We start from the raw sequence: 21155 nt of genomic DNA, 5'->3' as shown, positions 1-21155 counted from the left end.
CCTCTCTTCTTCACCAATCCTTCTCTAATTCTTCTTCCATGCCAAGCATATTTTCTTGTTCCTTCTTAATCCTCAAACATATGGAAGCTTAGTCTTCTTTGATCCTTTATCTTTCCTTTCAAGAAGTGATCTAAGATTCTAGGGTTTGGTCTTGATCAAGAAACTAAGGCTTTAGTTGTTGTTTTAGGAGCATATGTGAGTATGTTGCATGGGATTGATGAAACAAGCAAGAATCAATTATGGGTTTGCTTTGAAAGCAAGAGTTAGGGTTTGTTTGTTGTAAGTTCAAACATGGTTCAAGTATAGTTTCTTCATCTTCAAGGTGTATTAGTTTTGCAAGAAGGAATGACAAGTTGATTGGTTTGAGCAAAGGAAGCAAATGGAACAAAGTTAGGGTTGTGGCTTGTTTGAGCTTATAGCTTGGGGATGCTTCAAGAACTTGGTTAGGTGAGTTCCTTAGTTAGTTTCCCTCCCTTTGGGATTATGTTTAAGCCTTGTTAATTAACATGAATCATATGATAATTTCTAGGGTTTTAAGTATATGTTTAGTTGCCCTTTTTCTTGCCATGCTTGCTATACTTGTATGTACTTGTTCCATGACTGTTTTTATAGGTTTCTAATGATCCTAAGGGTCATATAGCACTTGGTGATGCTTGGTTTGAGGTTTTTAAGTCAAAAATATCAATTTTGAAGTGGCTGGGCTGTCACAGCTCGCCACGGCGAGTAAACTGCTCGCAAGGCGAGCTAGAAGGTCGAACAGGGGGTCCTACTTGCCCCCAACTCGCCATGGCGAGTAAGAGCTCGCCTCCCCAGTAATTTTACTCGCCTAGGTGAGCAACACAGTGGGGGAACCCATTGTTTTGTTCGCCTCAGGTCGTTTCGGCATTTCGCGAGCGGTTTTTCTTGTGCAGTCTTTTTAAGAGAAATAAACCCCTCAAACCAAGATCCTAATTGTTAAAGTTTTAAAAGGAGACTTCCTTATAAATGAAACAAGTATTTGGAAAATATGGTAAAGCATCGTAAGCGAGAGTATGATGTTTGATTTGGGTAGCAAGATAATCTTTAAGTAAGGGAATGAACTAGAGCCTCGACTAGTTGTCGAGAACTAGCATGTTTAGCAAGTACCCCTAGAATGTTAAGACGCGAAGTGTAATCTCTTCGCATATGATCATGTATGTTTAGTTAGCACATTAAGCCATGGATTGATTAGTCAATCTCTCCACTAAAAATAAGAACGTATAAGCTAGAATAAGTAAGAGTTTACCACTAATCGGTTCGATTAAGGTTCCGAGGTAAACAATCAAGTATGTGCATGTTTAACTTATGTGTAAGACAAGACCATGACTAATAAGTAGGTGGCATGTCTCTTGCTATCCACATCAGGGGGATTCAAGAGGTTCTCGATTTAAGGGGAACGATTCAAGCCGTAAGGGACCCGCATGTCACTGAAATTAACAAGACGTAGGTGCTCGTGTTTCTTGTTATCCACGTCAGGGGGATACGGGAGGTTCTCGATGTAAGGGGAACGGTTTAAGCCGCAAGGGACCCGCACGACACCGAGGGAGTCCGATGTACGTACATCGGTCATGTATGGGATTGATCTCGGGGTTACTCCACCTGGGACTATCCGTAAAATTGAATCAAGATAATAATTGTTTGTTCAACGCTAACATAATTGAATGAACTTAGATACGTTTATGTATGATATGATTATGATTATGATTATGTTCACGAATGAAAGCACATATGATTAAGTTAAGTATAAGAGCATGTGATGCTATGAGACAAGTTCAAGTTATGTATAGAGCAAGTAAAGAACATGATACCGATGACGATCTTAGGTTTCCCCTAATCGTCCGGTTTAGAATCGTGCCATGATCATGTTACGTTTAGGCCTCGAAACATAAGCGTATTCTTGGCAATGCGGTCCTAGGTTCCCTCGGCCGCCATGACACGTATAGGAAGTGAAGCCTATAACAAGTTAAGATGAGACTATGACGGCCCTAATAAGCACGACCGTCTAGTATGCAAGTCCCCACACACGTATAATCAACCGTCAGGTTGTAATGTAGACACGTGGTGACCGTAGGTTTCCCAAGAGGTTACCTATAGCCTAGGATTTAGGGGAACTCACTGAGACATTATGTCTCATCCCAATCCTTATTTGTTTCAGATAAACAGGTTGGATGGCAAGCTAGTAGACGAATGGATGTTTCAACAAGTGATCGTTCGTACCGCAGCATGATGTTATGGACTTCAAGGATGTAATTTTATTATACTTCAGAAAAGTTGAGTAGTATATCTTTGTACGAACGCATGTTGTTGTAAATAATATTCATTCGAAATTTTATTGTTGTATATTTTAATGTATCCAGTACTAAATTCAACGCACGTGCTAGACTTTCTAGATACGTCTGGTATGGGTGTTACAGAAACTCGGTTGGATACCTTGCACCTAGAGAAATTGTAACATTATTTTCTATCATATAAAAGAGAAAAGGTGAAAAGAAAGAGTAATAAAAAAAGTGAAAAGAATATATTTTTTTTAGGAAAAAGAATATATTATTTTACATATTACGGGTAATGAAATGATTTTTCCACTTAATTGTACATCAATTGTATCGTCTTGATAATGTCATTATAAAGGAACTAAGAAGTGCGTCATTAAAAAATGTTAATTATGTTTTAAATGAATAAAAATCAATGTAACAAAAAAAAAATGAACAAAAATCATGACAATTTCAATGTGGAGGTAACAACATTGATGTAGTGCAATTGTTGGTAATTTGATATTCTCTTTCTACCATTATATTTGAAACAATAGCAAAATAAAAAGTGGAGAAATTGTTGATAGTGCAAAGTTAACTTAATTTGCTATCATCTAAGCTATTATTAATAATAGCAAAAGAAAAAGTGGAGAAATTGTTGATAGTGAAAAGTTAACTCAATTTGCTATCATCTAAGCTATTAATAAATTAGATTTTTTAACAAAGCAAAACATTCAATGTATTTTCTCTCAACTTTCGACCACAACAAAGCTTGGTGATATTCTTTTTTTAGGAAAAAGAATATATTATACGAGTGTTTTTTTTTAAGATAGAAAAGAATTTATTTTCTATCTTATAATCAATCACTATGTCGTCACAATTTTGGTTTTTAACGAGTTATCTATGACCATTTTTCGAGGAATAAACAGTGAAATTAGTCCCCAAACTATCACTCTCTCACCATTGGTACACGGAAGAATTAGATAATTTAAGATTTAAGCATTCGTACATTGGAAAAATTAAATCGAGAAATGCTGTAGACATTATTGTGGATAAAGAATGAAAAAAGGATATTGTGGATGTAAAGATGATATGAGATTGGATTGTAGCCTACAAATTTGCAGTTGAATAAGACATGTTTAAAAAAATTTGAAAGAAAATACTTCCTCCGGTCCTTGATATAAGAAAGAAATCCAAAAATCATCAAGACCAAAGAGCACATTAACTAATGTAATTTTGTTAACAAATTTCCAGATATGACCTCATCTTTATCTTTATCTTTATCTTTATCTTTATATAATACAAAAGCTTACATCTTTGAGCAAAAGTACATGTGGCATCTTCATACTCCCCATTTCATTTATTGTTTTTCCATCAACCAATCAAAAAGGATCTTGACTCATTCATTTTCTATTAGCCAATCAAAATTGAATCATGACTCACTTATTTTTCACCAACCAATCAAAATTGATCATGATATGATTTTTTCCCTATATATAGACAATTTGATTTTTTATTATTTTCATCTACCTCTTCCTCCCATAAAAAATCACTGTTTTCAACCTCATTATCTTTTTGTTTTATTTTTTTATTTTTTATTGTTTTATTGTTTATTTAACATTTCTTATTGTTATGTTCCTTTTTATGTGATTTCTTAGGTTGATGTTTCTTATTCATATTCTCTTTTCAATTTTCTTTTGGTGTTTATATGTTCTTTGTTTTTGTTTGGATCTTTATTTTGGATATGGAAGCCAATCAAGAGAAAAGAAGAAATGCATCACATATAAATTAGAATATATACGAAGGATTTCTATTACCACGTTCAAATATAATCACTTTCATCCCCCTTTTGTTTTATTTTAATCCCTCAATACTCACAACTTTTTCTATCTATCTATTCTTTTTTGTTTAATTTTTCTTATGTTTTTTATGTTGTTATTTTACTTTTGATATCTTGCTCTTTTATATGTTATTTTGTTTTTTTTTTTTTATTTTTTTTTGCTACTTTATGCTTGAGATGGAAACCAGTTAATAGACAAGAAGAAATGCATCCTATTTTCAAAAAATTGATTGAATCGATAACTTTGGAGTGAAAAAGATAAGAAATACATAATAGAAAATTGATTTTATGGCACCTTTGATTTTTGTTTTTTGAGTCAAAAAGTTCATTTTTCTTTAACTAAAAGGGAGCAAGGTGCTACCCTAAAATTTTAAGTGCATTTTCAAAAAAATAGTAAACCATACAATCATTTATATTTTATTTCTTTCATCCTAATTAAATATTTAAATGAGTTTATACTATTTTTAAAATTAATATCCTAATTAAAGATTATTAAATTATTATGTTTTTAAGTGAAAAAATATTATGTTTTATTCAACGTTATATTTTTGTATCCATCGTTCATTCTGTTATTAAAATTAATAATCACATATGCTTTAAAACTGCATTAATATTTTTTGACCAATTAGATTTAACAAAATCATGAAAGGTTTCAATCATACACGTATTTTTTAACAATAAGCTAAATGTAATTTTTTTCCAACAAATATAATTCTTATAACGAGCAAATTGTATGTTTTTCCACTCAACTTTCAACCATAACATAGCATGTTGACATGACATATTTTTCTTTTATTTTTCTACAAAAGATTCAAAACCATGCAAGAATTTAATGTTATATCAATTGTCTAATTCAATGTATTTATTGGTTTGGTTTGAATGTGTTTTTCCATGATGTTAATAGGTTTTTGGTACAAAATTGGATGAAGAAGAAAACAATTAATTTTGTTTCGGGAAAGAAAAAATATCTAACAACTAATTACTAACATTTGACATTAAAAAAGCATTTGTTTTATAGGATATATTTTTTCTTAATTAAATATATAACTTTTAAACTATGATAATCAATAAAATCTTATGTCTTTCATTTTAAATAGTATTCAAGACATTTTGCTAATTCCCTAAAAAAAGACATTTTGCAAATTAAAAATAGAAAATAATTGACATTTTAAGGATCTACACTAACAAGTTTTTTAAGATAAAAATAAAATTTATGGAGAAAAAAAAGTAGGGGACGTAAATCTAAACCGATAAAAAAATTAGGGACATAAATCAAATCCAAAAAAAGAGCCAACACAGTCTTTTCTATTCATTTCAGTGATAGTCTTTGTCCCAATTGTTGTTTTTATCATCTTGAATTTCATTTTAAAATATTATGACATTTAATCAAATGAACTTTGTTCATTGATATGACCACATATGCTAAAATTAATTTGTGTTAAAATATTTCTAAGTATACAACAATGCCTTAAACTTTTGTAAAAAAATGTCTTAATTTTTTTACTAAAGCCTTAAATATTATACTATATACATTAAATTTTTTCAACTTATTATAGAAGTTTCTTATTCATAGCACCATCATCACTAATTATAATTTACAATTTTTTGTCTTGGATCATGAGAATTGCTACAAAAAAAAGCAAATTTGTTGCTAATTTTTAAAAAGTTACTTTGAAATTAAACCAAGATTGTATTTCCATTTTTTTATTAATATGGAATTTATATTTATATTGTTAATATATTTCATGCAGTGACCTTTAACCACATAAATATGATTAATACTGTAACAGCCCGATTTTCAAAACAAGAGTGCATTTTTTTTCTTTTTAAAATAACTCAATGTCATGCACTAAAGGATTCATGATCGTCTTTAATTTAAAATCAGAGTAAGTAAAACATTTTGAAAGCATTACCAACAATACAATCTGAATCAAATGCCACATTTTATAAAACAATATTAGGCAATGAGCTTTTAATATCAAATCATGCACGGCGAAAGTATAAATTATTGTTCGAGTATTCATTTCCCATGGTAGAATCATTTACAGCGGTGCCCAAACAAAAGAAGTAAAAATACATAAACATAAGACACCACAAGTAAAACATCTAAGCTGATCCTTAACTCTGAACTGGGATGACATGGTACAAGATCCCACCAATGGCATCAAGCCGCCAAACTGCTACACCTCCAAAGCCTTTGCTATTCCCGCAAAGCACACTCCCTATTTGGATATGGGGCAAAGCCCGATCCACGGATTAATGTAAAGGGTCACGATCTAATAACAACATAATTACAAAAATACTACAGGCATACATACTAGCATGGTAAATGGCATCAGTATAAACATTCCTCACACAAAATATAATGATGCACAATTAGCCTAGCAAATGCAGACTCTACATGTGTGATACAACCTCCACTGGCCTATCACATGCAAATGATTCCGGAATAATCCACTCTGCAGAGGGTAAGAAAATCATGATTCTCATAGATTTAAGGTGGGTTCCTTCACGGCAGTCCACACCCCGCGCGTCCGTGCGTCTCCACGAACTACCGCGTCTTATAAGACTCAATCTCATAGATTTAAGGTGGGTTCCTTCACGGCAGTCCACACCCCGCGCGTTCGTGCGTCTCCACGAACTACCGCGTACTATGAGACCCGTGCGTCCAACGGACTAACACATACCATGAAATGCATGAGCATATATTGTCCACTCAATATGTGCAAATGCAACTCTTATACATCATTCAACATATGTAGTGTAAAAACATGCCTCAACTGGAAGTTCACATATTATCTTTCAATTCATATCAAACAACATTTCATAAATCAACATGCATTTCATATATTTATTCACAAATCATATGAAAGCAACGCACATCAACATATCATAATCAAGTTGATTGCAAACAAATCCCACACTGGGCAAACACATTCACTTAACATATCATATTCACAATACACAAAATAGCACATACATCATCCAGACATTTAAGTAACTATGATGTTGAAGAAAGTGCCCTTACCTGAGCAAAGCATTCCTTATAAAGTACAACTCTACAACTCGTAAGCATCTACATCAGGAACGTCGCTAAACCCTCGAGCTAAGTATCCTAACCGATACAATAACTTAGGTAAATATCGGCTCTAAAGCTTTCTACCCATTCTAGGTGAAACCTTAGCAATTCACGAAAATACGATCAACTTCGATATTTTCTAAAACATAAATAAAATATTTTCCAACACGACATTCGTCTCAAAATCCTTGAAAATACTTTAAGTTTTATCATGACCACAAACTTTCCAAAACTGAGTCCAGGGAACTCTTTCCCATCAAAACTTTTATTTCAAATACTCAATTATACAAAATATTTTGTTCTCAAGACAAAATCTCAAAATAACAGTATTTCTAAAACACTTCAAAATACTTCGATGAGACTAATTTAAATTGTATTTTTCCTTAAAATCACCCAAGGAAATATTTTCTCAAATACTCTAAGTCTTCTGAGAGACCTTAAAGATTTCCAAACAATTTGACAAATACTTTTCATGTTCAGGTGAATCCCAAAATATTATCCGTTTTGAAACCTCTTTTCAAAACCACTCAAAAATAAGATAAAATGAATCTGACGAATTTTCAACAGAGTCTCCTTTGTGTTTACATCGCCTACCAGAGCCTCTGGCTCAGTCAACCTAACACAAATTCAAAGACAAAATATTTTCACCATTCAACAGTTCAAACAAAAAAAATTCGAACTCTGATAGTGTCAGCAGTCACTTCTAGCGTCAGCTCAACACAAATTATTTTAAGAAAATCCCAATAAATTCATCCGTTGTCAAAACGTCGCGAACCATAGGTCCATTTCGACTGTCTCAACGACGCAAATCCATTGGTCAACTCATTTTCACATTTCAACAGTTTTAAAATGACGAAAATGCCCTTGTACGGTTCAGCCCTTTCATCCGGACAACATTTTTCAAAAACTAATCGGTTGAATCAACCCATTTACTCGTCTAAAGCATAAATATCAAATAAAATTCACAGTCCAACACTTTTCCAAAAACACTAAAATTTTAAAATGATCCGATCTTAAATTTTCTTTAAGATCTATACTCATACGGACTTACCCAACAACATTAATACATAACATCATGCAAGAAAACCAAAACTCGACACTCTTACCCTTACAAATATCAAAACCATGATTTAAAAGAGGAAAAAGGAGAGGAATACCTGATCAAATGATAGTGAATCACGCGTAGGAAGGTAGCATTCGTCACTAGCTTCGTTTTGATATCCCGTTTGCGCGATTCGGACAAGGAACGAAGAAGTTATGGCCAAAACAAGATGAAGATTGTGGGGAGGAGAAGGCTTACGGATTTGGAGAGATAAGAGAGAGAAAATTGTGATTTTGTGAGTTTTGGACCACAAGATTACTATATATAGTAGGTGGATTGGTTTGAAATTAAACCGGACCCGGTTCTCGCGGTCTAAGGCATACGTAACTGATAAAGTTCTATCCTAACTCTGATGAACTTCTAACCGGTTTCAAACATCTTAGAACTGTCTCCTTATTCAAAAATCACTATTAATCTCTAATATTTTTCTTTTCGGGAATTTTCTCAATTCGCAAATATGATATTGCTAAATTTCCCAAAACGAATATTAAATTCCCTGGATGAATATAATGACTCTCAAGGTCCATTAAAATTTCATTTGCAGGCGAAAACATATTCATGCTTAACAAACAATATGAACATCATACTCAATCACCCAGAATAGAAAAACAATATATGTGAGTTAATCCTAGACCTCACATAATCTAACTTGCTCTTCAAGTTTCCATTCAAAATAATAGTTTTGGAATCAAAATAATTTTTCGACAAAATGTCATTTATTAACAAAGAAAACATCAGAATAAAATACAAAGCCCTAAATTTAGTCGCAGCTAAATTATGGGTCTTACAAATACCGGTATTCAATTAAAATTAAATTTGAATTATAAACATTTGTAAAGTAATTAATTTTTTTTTACCTCTCAAAATAGGAATTTTTTTCTTTGTGAAAAAAAATATTTTTGTTGTAAAGGACTGTAACACCCATACCAGACGTATCTAGAAAGTCTAGCACGTGTGTTAATATTAGTACTGGATACATTAAAATTTTACAACATAAATTACACACGAATGAATATTTATACAACAAATTGCGTTCGTACATAAATCACATAAACATCACAACTATACATATATAATTTCATCCTTCAATATCCAAAGCATCCTGCAGCGACACGAACGCACACTTGCTGAAACATTCATCCGACTTCAAGCTTGCATAGCGTCCTGCTTATCTGAAACAAATAAGGATTGGGATGAGACATAATGTCTCAGTGAGTTCCACCTAATCCTAGGCTATAGGCAACCTCAAGGGAAACCTACGGTCATCACGTGTCTACTTTACAACCTGACGGTTGATTATACGTGTGTGGGGACTTGCATACTTAGACGGTAGTGCATACTAGAGCCGTCATAGTCTTAACTTAACTTGTTATAGGCTTCACTTCCTATACGTGTCATGGCGGTCGAGGGGGAATCTAGGACCGCATTGCCAAGAATACGCTCTATGTATCGAGGCCCTATCATAACATAATCATGGCACGATTCTAAACCGGACGATTAGGGGAACCTAAGATCGTCATCGGTATCATGACCTTTACTTATTCTATACATAACTTGCTCTTGTCTTAGCATCTAATGCTCTTAACTTGATCGTACATGCAATCATTCCTGCATAAACATAACATAATCATATCATGCATAAACGTATCTAAGTTCATTCATTAGGTTAGCGTTGAACAAACAATTATTATCTTGATTCATTTTACGGAAAGTCCCGGGTGGAGTAACCCCGAGTACAATCCCATACATGACCGATGTACGTACATCGGACTCCCTCGGTGTCGTGCGGGTCCCTTGCGGCTTGAACCGTTCCCCTTAGGTCGAGAACCTCCCGTATCCCCCTGGCGTGGATAACAAGAGACACGAACACCTACGTCTTGTTAATTTCGGTGACATGCGGGTCCCTTACGGCTTGAATCGTTCCCCTTAGATCGAGAACCTCTTGTATCCCCCTGATGTGGATAGCAAGAGACATGCCACCTACTTATAAAGTCATAGTCTTGTCGTACGTATACATAAACATATTCATACTTGCTTGCTTATTACCTTGGACCCTTGAGTCGATCCGGTTAGCGGTAAACTTATACATTCTTATTCTTAGTGGAGAGATTAACTAATCAATCCATGACTTAATGTGCTAACTAATCATACATGATCATATGCGAAGAGATTACACTTCGCGTCTTACTTGCTTAGGTTCATTCCTATACTTAACATACTTAGGGATTTCATGCTAAACTTGCTAGTTCTCGACTACTATGTCGAGGCTCTAGTTCTTCCCTTTCTTAATGCTTACTACCCGAATAAATCGGCTTAAACTCTCTTGTGCCTTTCTTGATGTACATGTTAAGATCACCACGATTCTTGATTCGATGATTGCTTGATGTTATGTGCATTGATTAGATGTTGTTTTGGGGTTACAAAGTTATAAAACGTTGAAAGAAAAGCTTCGGAATGCACCACGGACCCTGAACTGGGCCAACAGGCCAAAGCAAGTTGGCCAAGTCCAGAAGGCCACGCTATTAGCGCAGCTGGGGCGTAGCCCTTGCTGAAGAATTTCGCTATTAGCGTATATTTCGCTAATAGCGTGGTTCTTCGGGTCTGTGGTACAAATTATGCTATTTTTGACCCAAAACTCATCCTAATGGTTCCTGCAATGCACCAAAACATCCAGCAACATATATATACATTATAAAACATCTTTCATAGCCATATTAACATGTACAAAGCAAGATCAAGGCAAGGGGATAAAATTCTCATATTTCCTAATCTTAACATAATTCATGTTTTCTTGCAAAATAAACACATAATCCCAAGGGAGGGTTCTATCTAAGAACTCACCTAACATAATCCTTGTTATTCCTCAAGCTCCAAGCTTTCCCAAGTTCAAACCCTAGCCCAAAATCCAAGTTTAATCCCTTCTCTTTGTCGTTTCTTGCTCATAAAGCTTCTAAGATCCTTGCTTGATCACCAATTGCATGATTTTGGGAAGCTTTAATGGTCTAGAGAGGGAGAGATGGGGCGGCCTTGTAGAGAGAAGGAGGAGAGAATTCTCTTCTCTTAACCTAGAGAGAGAAAGTGAAGTGGAAAATGAGTAATTTGACCCCAAAAGCACTTATATAATCCTTTGCGCGCAATTACTTAAATGCCTTTCGTCTTAACGCGTGTTTACCTGACACTGATACATAACTCATGCTTAACTGATATTACTTACAAATATCTTCCATCGTACTTAACTTTCTTCATCATTATCACTTTCCATGAACCTGAGTCCTCTGCTACATTTAACAGATAAAGTTTCCTTTGGCTGATGAGCGGGATGTTACATTCTACCCCCCTTAAAAAAATTTCGTCCTCGAAATTTAGAGATCACTTAACAACCATCATAACAAAATCTTAACATCTTTGGTCTAAACCATACATATTTTTAATCATACATTATCAAGAAGTTCTTCGTATAATTTTCTCATCTTGTTACTTAACCCAATGCAATTAACATAGCTTTCTTGATCTTAATATCACTCAACTTAGAGTTATCTTAGTATATCAGTTTACTTACTATACCTTGAGACACATGCTTCTTACTTGTATTACTCATATAAACAATTTCACGGATCACTTATCTCTTCCCGAGTCTTAGGAAATCTTCGATCTTATTGCAATCTTATTGCATCTTATCACCCGTACTGAGGGGTAACTTATATAGCTTGACATGAAAAAGTGAAATCAACTCACCACTTCATCTGATAATCTATTAATTAACATCATGGTTCACATACTCTTGAAACTTTCTAGCATTTTACTTGCACTTACATCAAACATTCTTAAAACATTTACGTGTATCTTACCTGATATTGACTTCATACGAACATTGTCATTTCCATAACATGTACATACTTTCAAATGCCACTTCTTGTTAAATGATAACGATACGTGTTCTAAAATCTTCCTTAAAGAAATTTTTCTTAAACTTTGGTATTCGGGTTCTTGGAACGAATTTATACATGACTAAAAAGATTTTATCATTTCCAAAACTGATTGTATAATAGTGCCACAGAACCACCGGACGAGTTTCGATATTTTTGGAAAAAGATTTAACAACTCACCCAAATCTTGTCCACGACAAGTTGGTCCTGAAATTTGTACGTCTTAAGTGAGTTTACTTACGACGTATCTCATCAGTTTCGAAAATGTATAATTCCCTGAGTTTAAATAAAAACATCGTTCCCAAGTTCCATAATACCAATCTTAACTTTCAAAAAGTTTTAAAATTATAACTTAACATGTCTTAACAAGTATCGTTTTCACTCAACAAGTATTGCATACAAGAGTATGATTCTTATTGCACAAAATTCGAGAGTCACGTCTCCCTTCATATTAACATGCTTAACATCGAAGATAAATTCTTCCCTTGTTCAACCGATATACATACTTGCCATACCGCTTACATATCCATAAGAAATCCTTGGACCTCTTAACATAAACTTATTCCTCTTCTTCGAAACACTAAACTTAATTCTCCACATTATCTCATTCGGTCATCGCTTGAGCGTTAATACCTTTTCCGGAACCCGGTCATCATTCTTGATGCTTTGATTCTTTACTTGAGTCACAAAAAGGTAACCTTCTGAACCTTACATACTTTCCTATACCATCATTCATGCATTCGTGACCAATTCATATAGGGCAACTCTTGTCTTATGATGCTTCTTGTTAAACTTGTGTTACCCACCGACTATTCTTCACGAAGCTTCATACATACTAAAACTCCCATGTTTCGTGTTTAACGATTAACTTCCATGGCTCTACTCTGATTCCCACCGGTTGGCTTAAACTAATACGCTAACCAGTTAGAGCAATTGAGACTTCAATTCATGCTTACCACTAGAATACTTACTTCTAGAACTATTCTCAAGATCTCCCATGTTGCAAACAACGTCATAACCTCACACCTGTACTAACCACTGCCTTGTAAGAATAAAACTCATGATAACTTATCTTATGCTCATAATACTTGACTTGGGGGTAAACTTATGTTCTTTCTGGTTGCATTTACCATACATATCATATTTGAACCTGTTTCGAGTAACTCAAATTCCATTAACTAACCCATTTAGCACTTGAACATGACTTTCTTCAATATCTACTCCTTGTACCTTCGCATTCTCGCCAACTATATTTTGGTTAATCATACCAATGCTTGCTCATTAATTTTTCTTTTAAAGAAAACTTCGTTAACTAGCGCACGGGTCATTGACGTTGATGATTTTCTATTTTATAAATATATCGAGTTTAGGCCCCGTCCGTTGCTCTAAAATCATAGAACGAGTTGATAACACATACGCGCCATCAAACCTAGACTCTAATAAGTCTAGCCCGCTCTACGAGTGTCGAAGCAACCCGGTTCCTAGAAAAATCTCGTGAATTTTCAAAACGTCAACTTCAATCACCCATACGCATAAATCTTTCTAAAATTATTTAAACTTTATAATTCAACATCGTATCGAGCCTTAGCAAGTCTATTAGCAAAACATAGGTTCGAGAGATACGTCATATTTCCACATAATTCCGTGAATCTTGTAATTTCTCATAACTTTGCACCGCTTTAATTTCTTACTTCCTAACTCATGCATAAACACCGGTGACTTTTCTTCTAAATGCCGGAACTTCTATACTCTTGATCTTGGATTGTTCTTGACACATTAACTTCCAAAACTACCTTAAACCGGATTGATTCCGTTAATACTTGTCCATGCATTTTCTTCCTTAGAAATCATAGGAGGTGATGTGTATTCGATACTTGATGTTATAGAGAGTGTCGGTTACATAAAAGATTGTGAAAACAACCCCCAATAGCTACTAAAGCCCTAGAGACGAAATGACAGTTTTTTGGAAAAACTGAAAATTTTCGCTCCAGGTTCGCTATTAGCGAAATCCTCTGGAGTAATTTCGCTATTAGCGAAATTTTCGCTATTGGCGTGGTTTCTTCAGCACAGTTTTCCAAAAATCATATTTTACATAAAAATCTTATTTCCTCAAGTATCCCAATGCATATCATTCCTTCCAATCTCTTAAAGAAATTTTATAACCTTTGCATGGCAAGCATTAACATCATTCGGTTCAACTCAAGGCACATTAGAAACTAATGTCTTGTTCCTCATAGCACTTAACATAACTTCCACATAAAACCTTAACTTCATTCACATGTTGTTATTCCTGAGAGCCTGCTAACTCCGTCAACATATGTCGACTTCTCACTATCTTGTAACCTTGTACTGACATTCCAGAATATCATAATTCCATTCCACAACAATTCTTACCGAAACTTTCGGTCCTGGTTAGATACATATATCCAACTTCTTCACTTACGGGTACACGAAATATCATCAACATCTTACCCAACACTGTTGGAACATTCCTTCTTAACATGCCTTACATTCCCGGAGGATTCACTCTTGTGCTTGGTTAGTTCACCGGCCACCTTTTGGCACGATCAAACTCTTACTAATACTTATCTGAGTTCTTACTTCTGAGTTCACACTTTCCAGTGCATCTTCATCACATACTTCATTCCTCCAGGGTCCTATTCAGCTCTCAGGCATCCGTCCTAATCGTCGAATGTTAAATTGAGTTGATCAGGCTCAACTAACAATGACAAATAGAACATTTACCCGGAACCCAATGGTCCCACTACCTTAGTTGTAATTTAATGACCCAAGGCACGGTCTGAATCGACCTGCTCTGATACCAATTGTAACACCCATACCAGACGTATCTAGAAAGTCTAGCACGTGTGTTAATATTAGTACTGAATACATTAAAATTTTACAACATAAATTACACACGAATGAATATTTATACAACAAATTGCGTTCGTACATAAATCACATAAACATCACAACTATACATATATAATTCCATCCTTCAATATCCAAAGCATCCTGCAGCGACACGAACGCACACTTGCTGAAACATTCATCCGACTTCAAGCTTGCATAGCGTCCTGCTTATCTGAAACAAATAAGGATTGGGATGAGACATAATGTCTCTGTGAGTTCCACCTAATCCTAGGCTATAGGCAACCTCAAGGGAAACCTACGGTCACCACGTGTCTACTTTACAACCTGACGGTTGATTATACGTGTGTGGGGACTTGCATACTTAGACGGTAGTGCATACTAGAGCCGTCATAGTCTTAACTTAACTTGTTATAGGCTTCACTTCCTATACGTGTCATGGCGGTCGAGGGGAAATCTAGGACCGCATTGCCAAGAATACGCTCTACGTATCGAGGCCCTATCATAACATAATCATGGCACGATTCTAAACCGGACGATTAGGGGAACCTAAGATCGTCATCGGTATCATGATCTTTACTTATTCTATACATAACTTGCTCTTGTCTTAGCAACTAATGCTCTTAACTTGATCGTACATGCAATCATTCCTGCATAAACATAACATAATCATATCATGCATAAACGTATCTAAGTTCATTCATTAGGTTAGCGTTGAACAAACAATTATTATCTTGATTCATTTTACGGAAAGTCCCGGGTGGAGTAACCCCGAGTACAATCCCATACATGACCGATGTACGTACATCAGACTCCCTCGGTGTCGTGCGGGTCCCTTGCGGCTTGAACCGTTCCCCTTAGGTCGAGAACCTCCCGTATCCCCCTGGCGTGGATAACAAGAGACACGAACACCTACGTCTTGTTAATTTCGGTGACATGCGGGTCCCTTACGGCTTAAATCGTTCCCCTTAGATCGAGAACCTCTTGTATCCCCCTGATGTGGATAGCAAGAGAAATGCCACCTACATATAAAGTCATAGTCTTGTCGTACGTATACATAAACATATTCATACTTGCTTGCTTATTACCTCGGACCCTTGAGTCGATCCGGTTAGCGGTAAACTTATACATTCTTATTCTTAGTGGAGAGATTAACTAATCAATCCATGACTTAATGTGCTAACTAATCATACATGATCATATGCGAAGAGATTACACTTCGCCTCTTACTTGCTTAGGTTCATTCCTATACTTAACATACTTAGGGATTTCATGCTAAACTTGCTAGTTCTCGACTACTATGTTGAGGCTCTAGTTCTTCCCTTTCTTAATGCTTACTACCCGAATAAATCGGCTTAAACTCTCTTGTTCCTTTCTTGATGTACATGTTAAGATCACCACGATTCTTGATTCGATGATTGCTTGATGTTATGTGCATTGATTAGATGTTGTTTTGGGGTTACAAAGTTATAAAACGTTGAAAGAAAAGCTTCGGAATGCACCACGGACCCTGAACTGGGCCAACAGGCCAAAGCAAGTTGGCCAAGTCCAGAAGGCCACGCTATTAGCGCAGCTGGGGCGTAGCCCTTGCTGAAGAATTTCGCTATTAGCGTATATTTCGCTAATAGCGTGGTTCTTCGGGTCTGTGGTACAAATTTTGCTATTTTTGACCCAAAACTCATCCTAATGGTTCCTGCAATGCACCAAAACATCCAGCAATATATATATACATTATAAAACATCTTTCATAGGCATATTAACATGTACAAAGCAAGATCAAGGCAAGGGGATAAAATTCTCATATTTCCTAATCTTAACATAATTCATGTTTTCTTGCAAAATAAACACATAATCCCAAGGGAGGGTTCTATCTAAGAACTCACCTAACATAATCCTTGTTATTCCTCAAGCTCCAAGCTTTCCCAAGTTCAAACCCTAGCCCAAAATCCAAGTTCAATCCCTTTTCTTTGTCGTTTCTTGCTCATAAAGCTTCTAAGATCCTTACTTGATCACCAATTGCATGATTTTGGGAAGCTTTAATGGTCTAGAGAGGGAGAGATGGGGCAGCCTTGTAGAGAGAAGGAGGAGAGAATTCTCTTCTCTTAACCTAGAGAGAGAAAGTGAAGTGGAAAATGAGTAATTTGACCCCAAAATCACTTATATACTCCTTTGCGCGCAATTGCTTAAATGCCCTTCGTCTTAACGCGTGTTTACCTGACACTGATACATAACTCATGCTTAACTGATATTACTTACAAATATTTTCCATCGTACTTAACTTTCTTCATCATTATCACTTTCCATGAACCTGAGTCCTCTGCTACATTTAACAGATAAAGTTTCCTTTGGCTGATGAGCGGGATGTTGCAAGGACTCTTTGTATATCGGAGTTTGATCGAAAGATTGTTCTACTGAAAAATCAAACTCAGGTTTCCTGATTAATTTGGAACTCACTAACCACTTGAGTTCAATCACATTACAATCAATGCTTTTTTAGTAAAAATATTTCAAATAATTCTAATTTCATAATTCATATTAATGCTCAAATAAATTTTACAGTCCTATAATTGCAACTCGGTTGGAAGCTCCATTGATATTGATATGCATGTGTCAATGTTCAAACTTATACCCCTCATTGTGTGAATTTAACCGCTGGAGTACTTGAGAGAAAAAATAAAAAATATCTAATGAGTATATTTTTCTAATTGCTCTAATTTATATAAATGGAAAGGATATTCTCTCCAATAAAAAGAATGGAAACAATATATTATAAAAACCATTTTTAAATATGAATGTCATGAGTGTTGTATGTTTTAGGAGTTTATGAAAATAGAAAGGAAATGCTAATACCAATATTGAATAAATAAATGTTAATTTTTTTAGGGGATAGATAAATGTTGATTAGTTATTGTTGTAGATTTAAACAAAATCACCACGATGTTAACTTAAAAAATTAAATAAATAAAACAAGAAATTTTGTTCATGTGGTCAATTAGCTCCATCAACGACGAATTATTATGGAGAACATGAGTTTGATTCTAGGGGGAACAGTTAATGGTCAAACTTTACTAACCTCCTGACTTAACTTAAGATTACTAGGACCCCTTTAGCTTTAAAGCCATAGGGCTAACACCATAATAAACAGTGGTGGTTCTAATAGAGAATAATGTTTATGAAATGACTCTCTTCACTTTTATACAGATGTAATTAAATAAATTATTTTAAAATATGTTGTTGGAATATAACAATATAGTTATTTGTGGAACTCATTTGTTGAAGAAATTACATTCTTATTAAGTATTATTATTAAAAGATAAATGAGTAATTTGTATAAGCGACTCATTCAAAATCTCAAATTGGCGAGAGCTTTTATTCATACAAATTTAATTCATGTTTCATTTAAAATTAATGTTTGAAAGAATGAATTAAGAATTATTTGAAAGAAATACATGACATCTAAAAACTTAAAAAAAAAATAGTTCATAATTTTCTTACTACCGGGGATCATACATTTAGTTTAATCATCACTTTAGACTAAAAGAAACCACGTAAGTGATATTGACACCACATCTTCACCCTAAATATTAAGACATTAGATATATTATGTTGCTCAATATCTACTCTTGAATTCAATGTTGAACTTTTACTCACATTTTACACAATAACAACTCTCCCACTCCCACTCGCGCTCCCGTTACAAAGTCGAACCGAGTTTTGTTACGACCGTTGGAATTTATGGGGGAACTCACGGTGGTGTGGATTGATCCATTGGAGCTAGAGCAATCATCCAAGTGAGAATGATATTACATTTTCACAAAATATTTAAGGTATTAAGTATATGAGTCTTCCAACTTATATGTTGTCCAACCTCCACTCTTTTATTCAATGTTGAAATGTAACTTACACCTGATACATACAGCATTTTTTCACTTAAGTATGGTTGAATTCTAGCCCGTGCTTGACACGGGTATCCATACTAGTTCACTGTAACACCCATACCAGACGTATCTAGAAAGTCTGGCACGTGCGTTAATATTAGTACTGGATACATTAAAATATACAACAATAAGTTTTACGAATGAATAATATTTACATCAAGTCACGTTCGTATAAATCATAATACAATACAACTCATCCATACATAAAAAAAAAACATCCTTGATGTCCATATCGTCCTGCAGCTTTACGAATGAATCCTTGAAGTAATATCCATCCGGCTCCGAACATGCATAAACATCCTGCATATCTGAAACAAATAAGGATTGGGATGAGACATAATGTCTCAGTGAGTTCCCCTAAATCCTAGGCTATAGGCAACCTCAAGGGGAAACCTACGGTCACCACGTGTCTACATTACAACCTGACGGTTGATTATATATGTGTGGGGACTTGCATACTTAGACGGTAGTGCATACTAGAGCCGTCATAATCATATCTTAACTTGTTATAGGCTTCACTTCCTATACGTGTCATGGCGGTCGAGGGGGAATCTAAAACCGCATTGCCAAGAATACGCTCTATGTATCGAGGCCTAACATAACATAATCATGGCATGATTCTAAACCGGACGATTAGGGGAAATCTAAGATCGTCATCGGTATCATATTCATAACTTGCTCTTGTCTTGTAGCATCTAATGCTCTTGCTCTTAACTTAATCATGAACATAACATAATCATATCGTGCATAAACGTATCTAAGTTCATTCATATTGGTTAGCGTTGAACAAACAATTATCTTGATTCATTTTACTGATAGTCCCGGGTGGAGTAACCCCGAGATCAATCCCATACATGACCGATGTACGTACATCGGACTCCCTCGGTGTCGTGCGGGTCCCTTGCGGCTTAAACCAATCCCCTTAGGTCGAGAACCTCCCGTATCCCCCTGGCGTGGATAACAAGAGACACGAGCACCTACGTCTTGTTTACTCGGTGACATGCGGGTCCCTTACGGCTTGAATCGTTCTCATTACGAGAAACCCTTGTATCCCCCTGATGTGGATAGCAAGAGACATGCCACCTACACATATTAATCATGGTCTTGTCGTGCATATAAGTTAGACATAATCATACATACATGTTTACCTCGGAACCTTGACCGATCCGATTGTCGGTAACTCATACTTGTTCATATACATACTTAATCATGGTGGAAAGATCAACTAGTCAATCCATGGCTCACATACTTGCTAAGGCATAATTGATCATATGCGAAGAGAATACACTTCGCGTCTTATCATTCTAGGGATTCATATCCTATACTTGACATACTTAGGGATTCATGCTAACTTGCTAGTTCTCAACAACTATGTCGAGGCTCTACATTCATGCCCTTTCTTAAATCATTGCTACCCGAGTAATATCAGCTTAAACTCTCTTGAGCCGTCCTTGTGATACATGCTAAGATTGCCATGATTATTGATGCAAGGATCAATTGACGATAAGTGCAAATTTTCAATAATTTCTAAAGACCGAAAATGCCATAAACCCAAGTTTCAAGCCGTTTATAAATTACATGATTTGATAAAGCCAAACTTGTTCCAGTAGAAAGATAAATGAAAACAGCAAAAGAAAACGTCGAAACGATCGCTACGGACCCCCACACGACTACCCCCAAGCACCCAAACGCAGAACAACGCGAACGTTGTCCTGTCTGGGGCGCCTGGCGCCAGGAGTAGGGTGCCTAGCACTAGCTCCCTATGTGTGGGCGCCTAGCGCCCTTGTACAGGCGCAGCGCTGCGAACTTTGCGTTTTTGGTGCTATCGGCTACGAGTTTACGCCATTTTCGACCCAAAATTCGTCCAATTCGACCCTGTAATGCACCAAAACAATCCAGCAACATATATTGACTTATTTAAACATATCTCATGGAAATTTTAACTTATAAACAACAAGAATTGCTCAAGAGAACATTAGGGTCCTAAACCCCTCATAAACATAAATCACTACTTTCTAACATGAATTTACACAACCAAAGGAAGGTAAACTATCTATGGAACTCACCTAAACAAGTTTCTTGCAATCCCTCAAGCATCAATCTCAAACCCTAGCTTTTGGCTTCATCCTTAA

At 35.4% G+C, this 21155-nt stretch overlaps 1 long non-coding RNA gene across 1 annotated transcript; it reads right to left on the bottom strand.

Annotated features, from left to right (window-relative positions):
- Positions 1-6077: 6077 nt before the first annotated feature.
- On the bottom strand, positions 6078-8252 carry LOC146905933 (uncharacterized). Its single transcript, XR_015019813.1, has 2 exons — positions 7136-8252; positions 6078-6329 (listed from the first exon to the last, which is right to left on the bottom strand). It is a non-coding gene; the product is annotated as an uncharacterized LOC146905933 (long non-coding RNA).
- Between the last annotated feature and the right edge of the window lie 12903 nt (positions 8253-21155).

Source organism: Medicago sativa, chromosome 7 (assembly GCF_051527215.1).
Source record: "Medicago sativa cultivar Bolivia chromosome 7, Bolivia_mono, whole genome shotgun sequence".
NCBI classification, from domain to species: Eukaryota; Viridiplantae; Streptophyta; class Magnoliopsida; order Fabales; family Fabaceae; genus Medicago; species Medicago sativa.
This window is presented reverse-complemented; position numbering and strand designations above follow the sequence as displayed.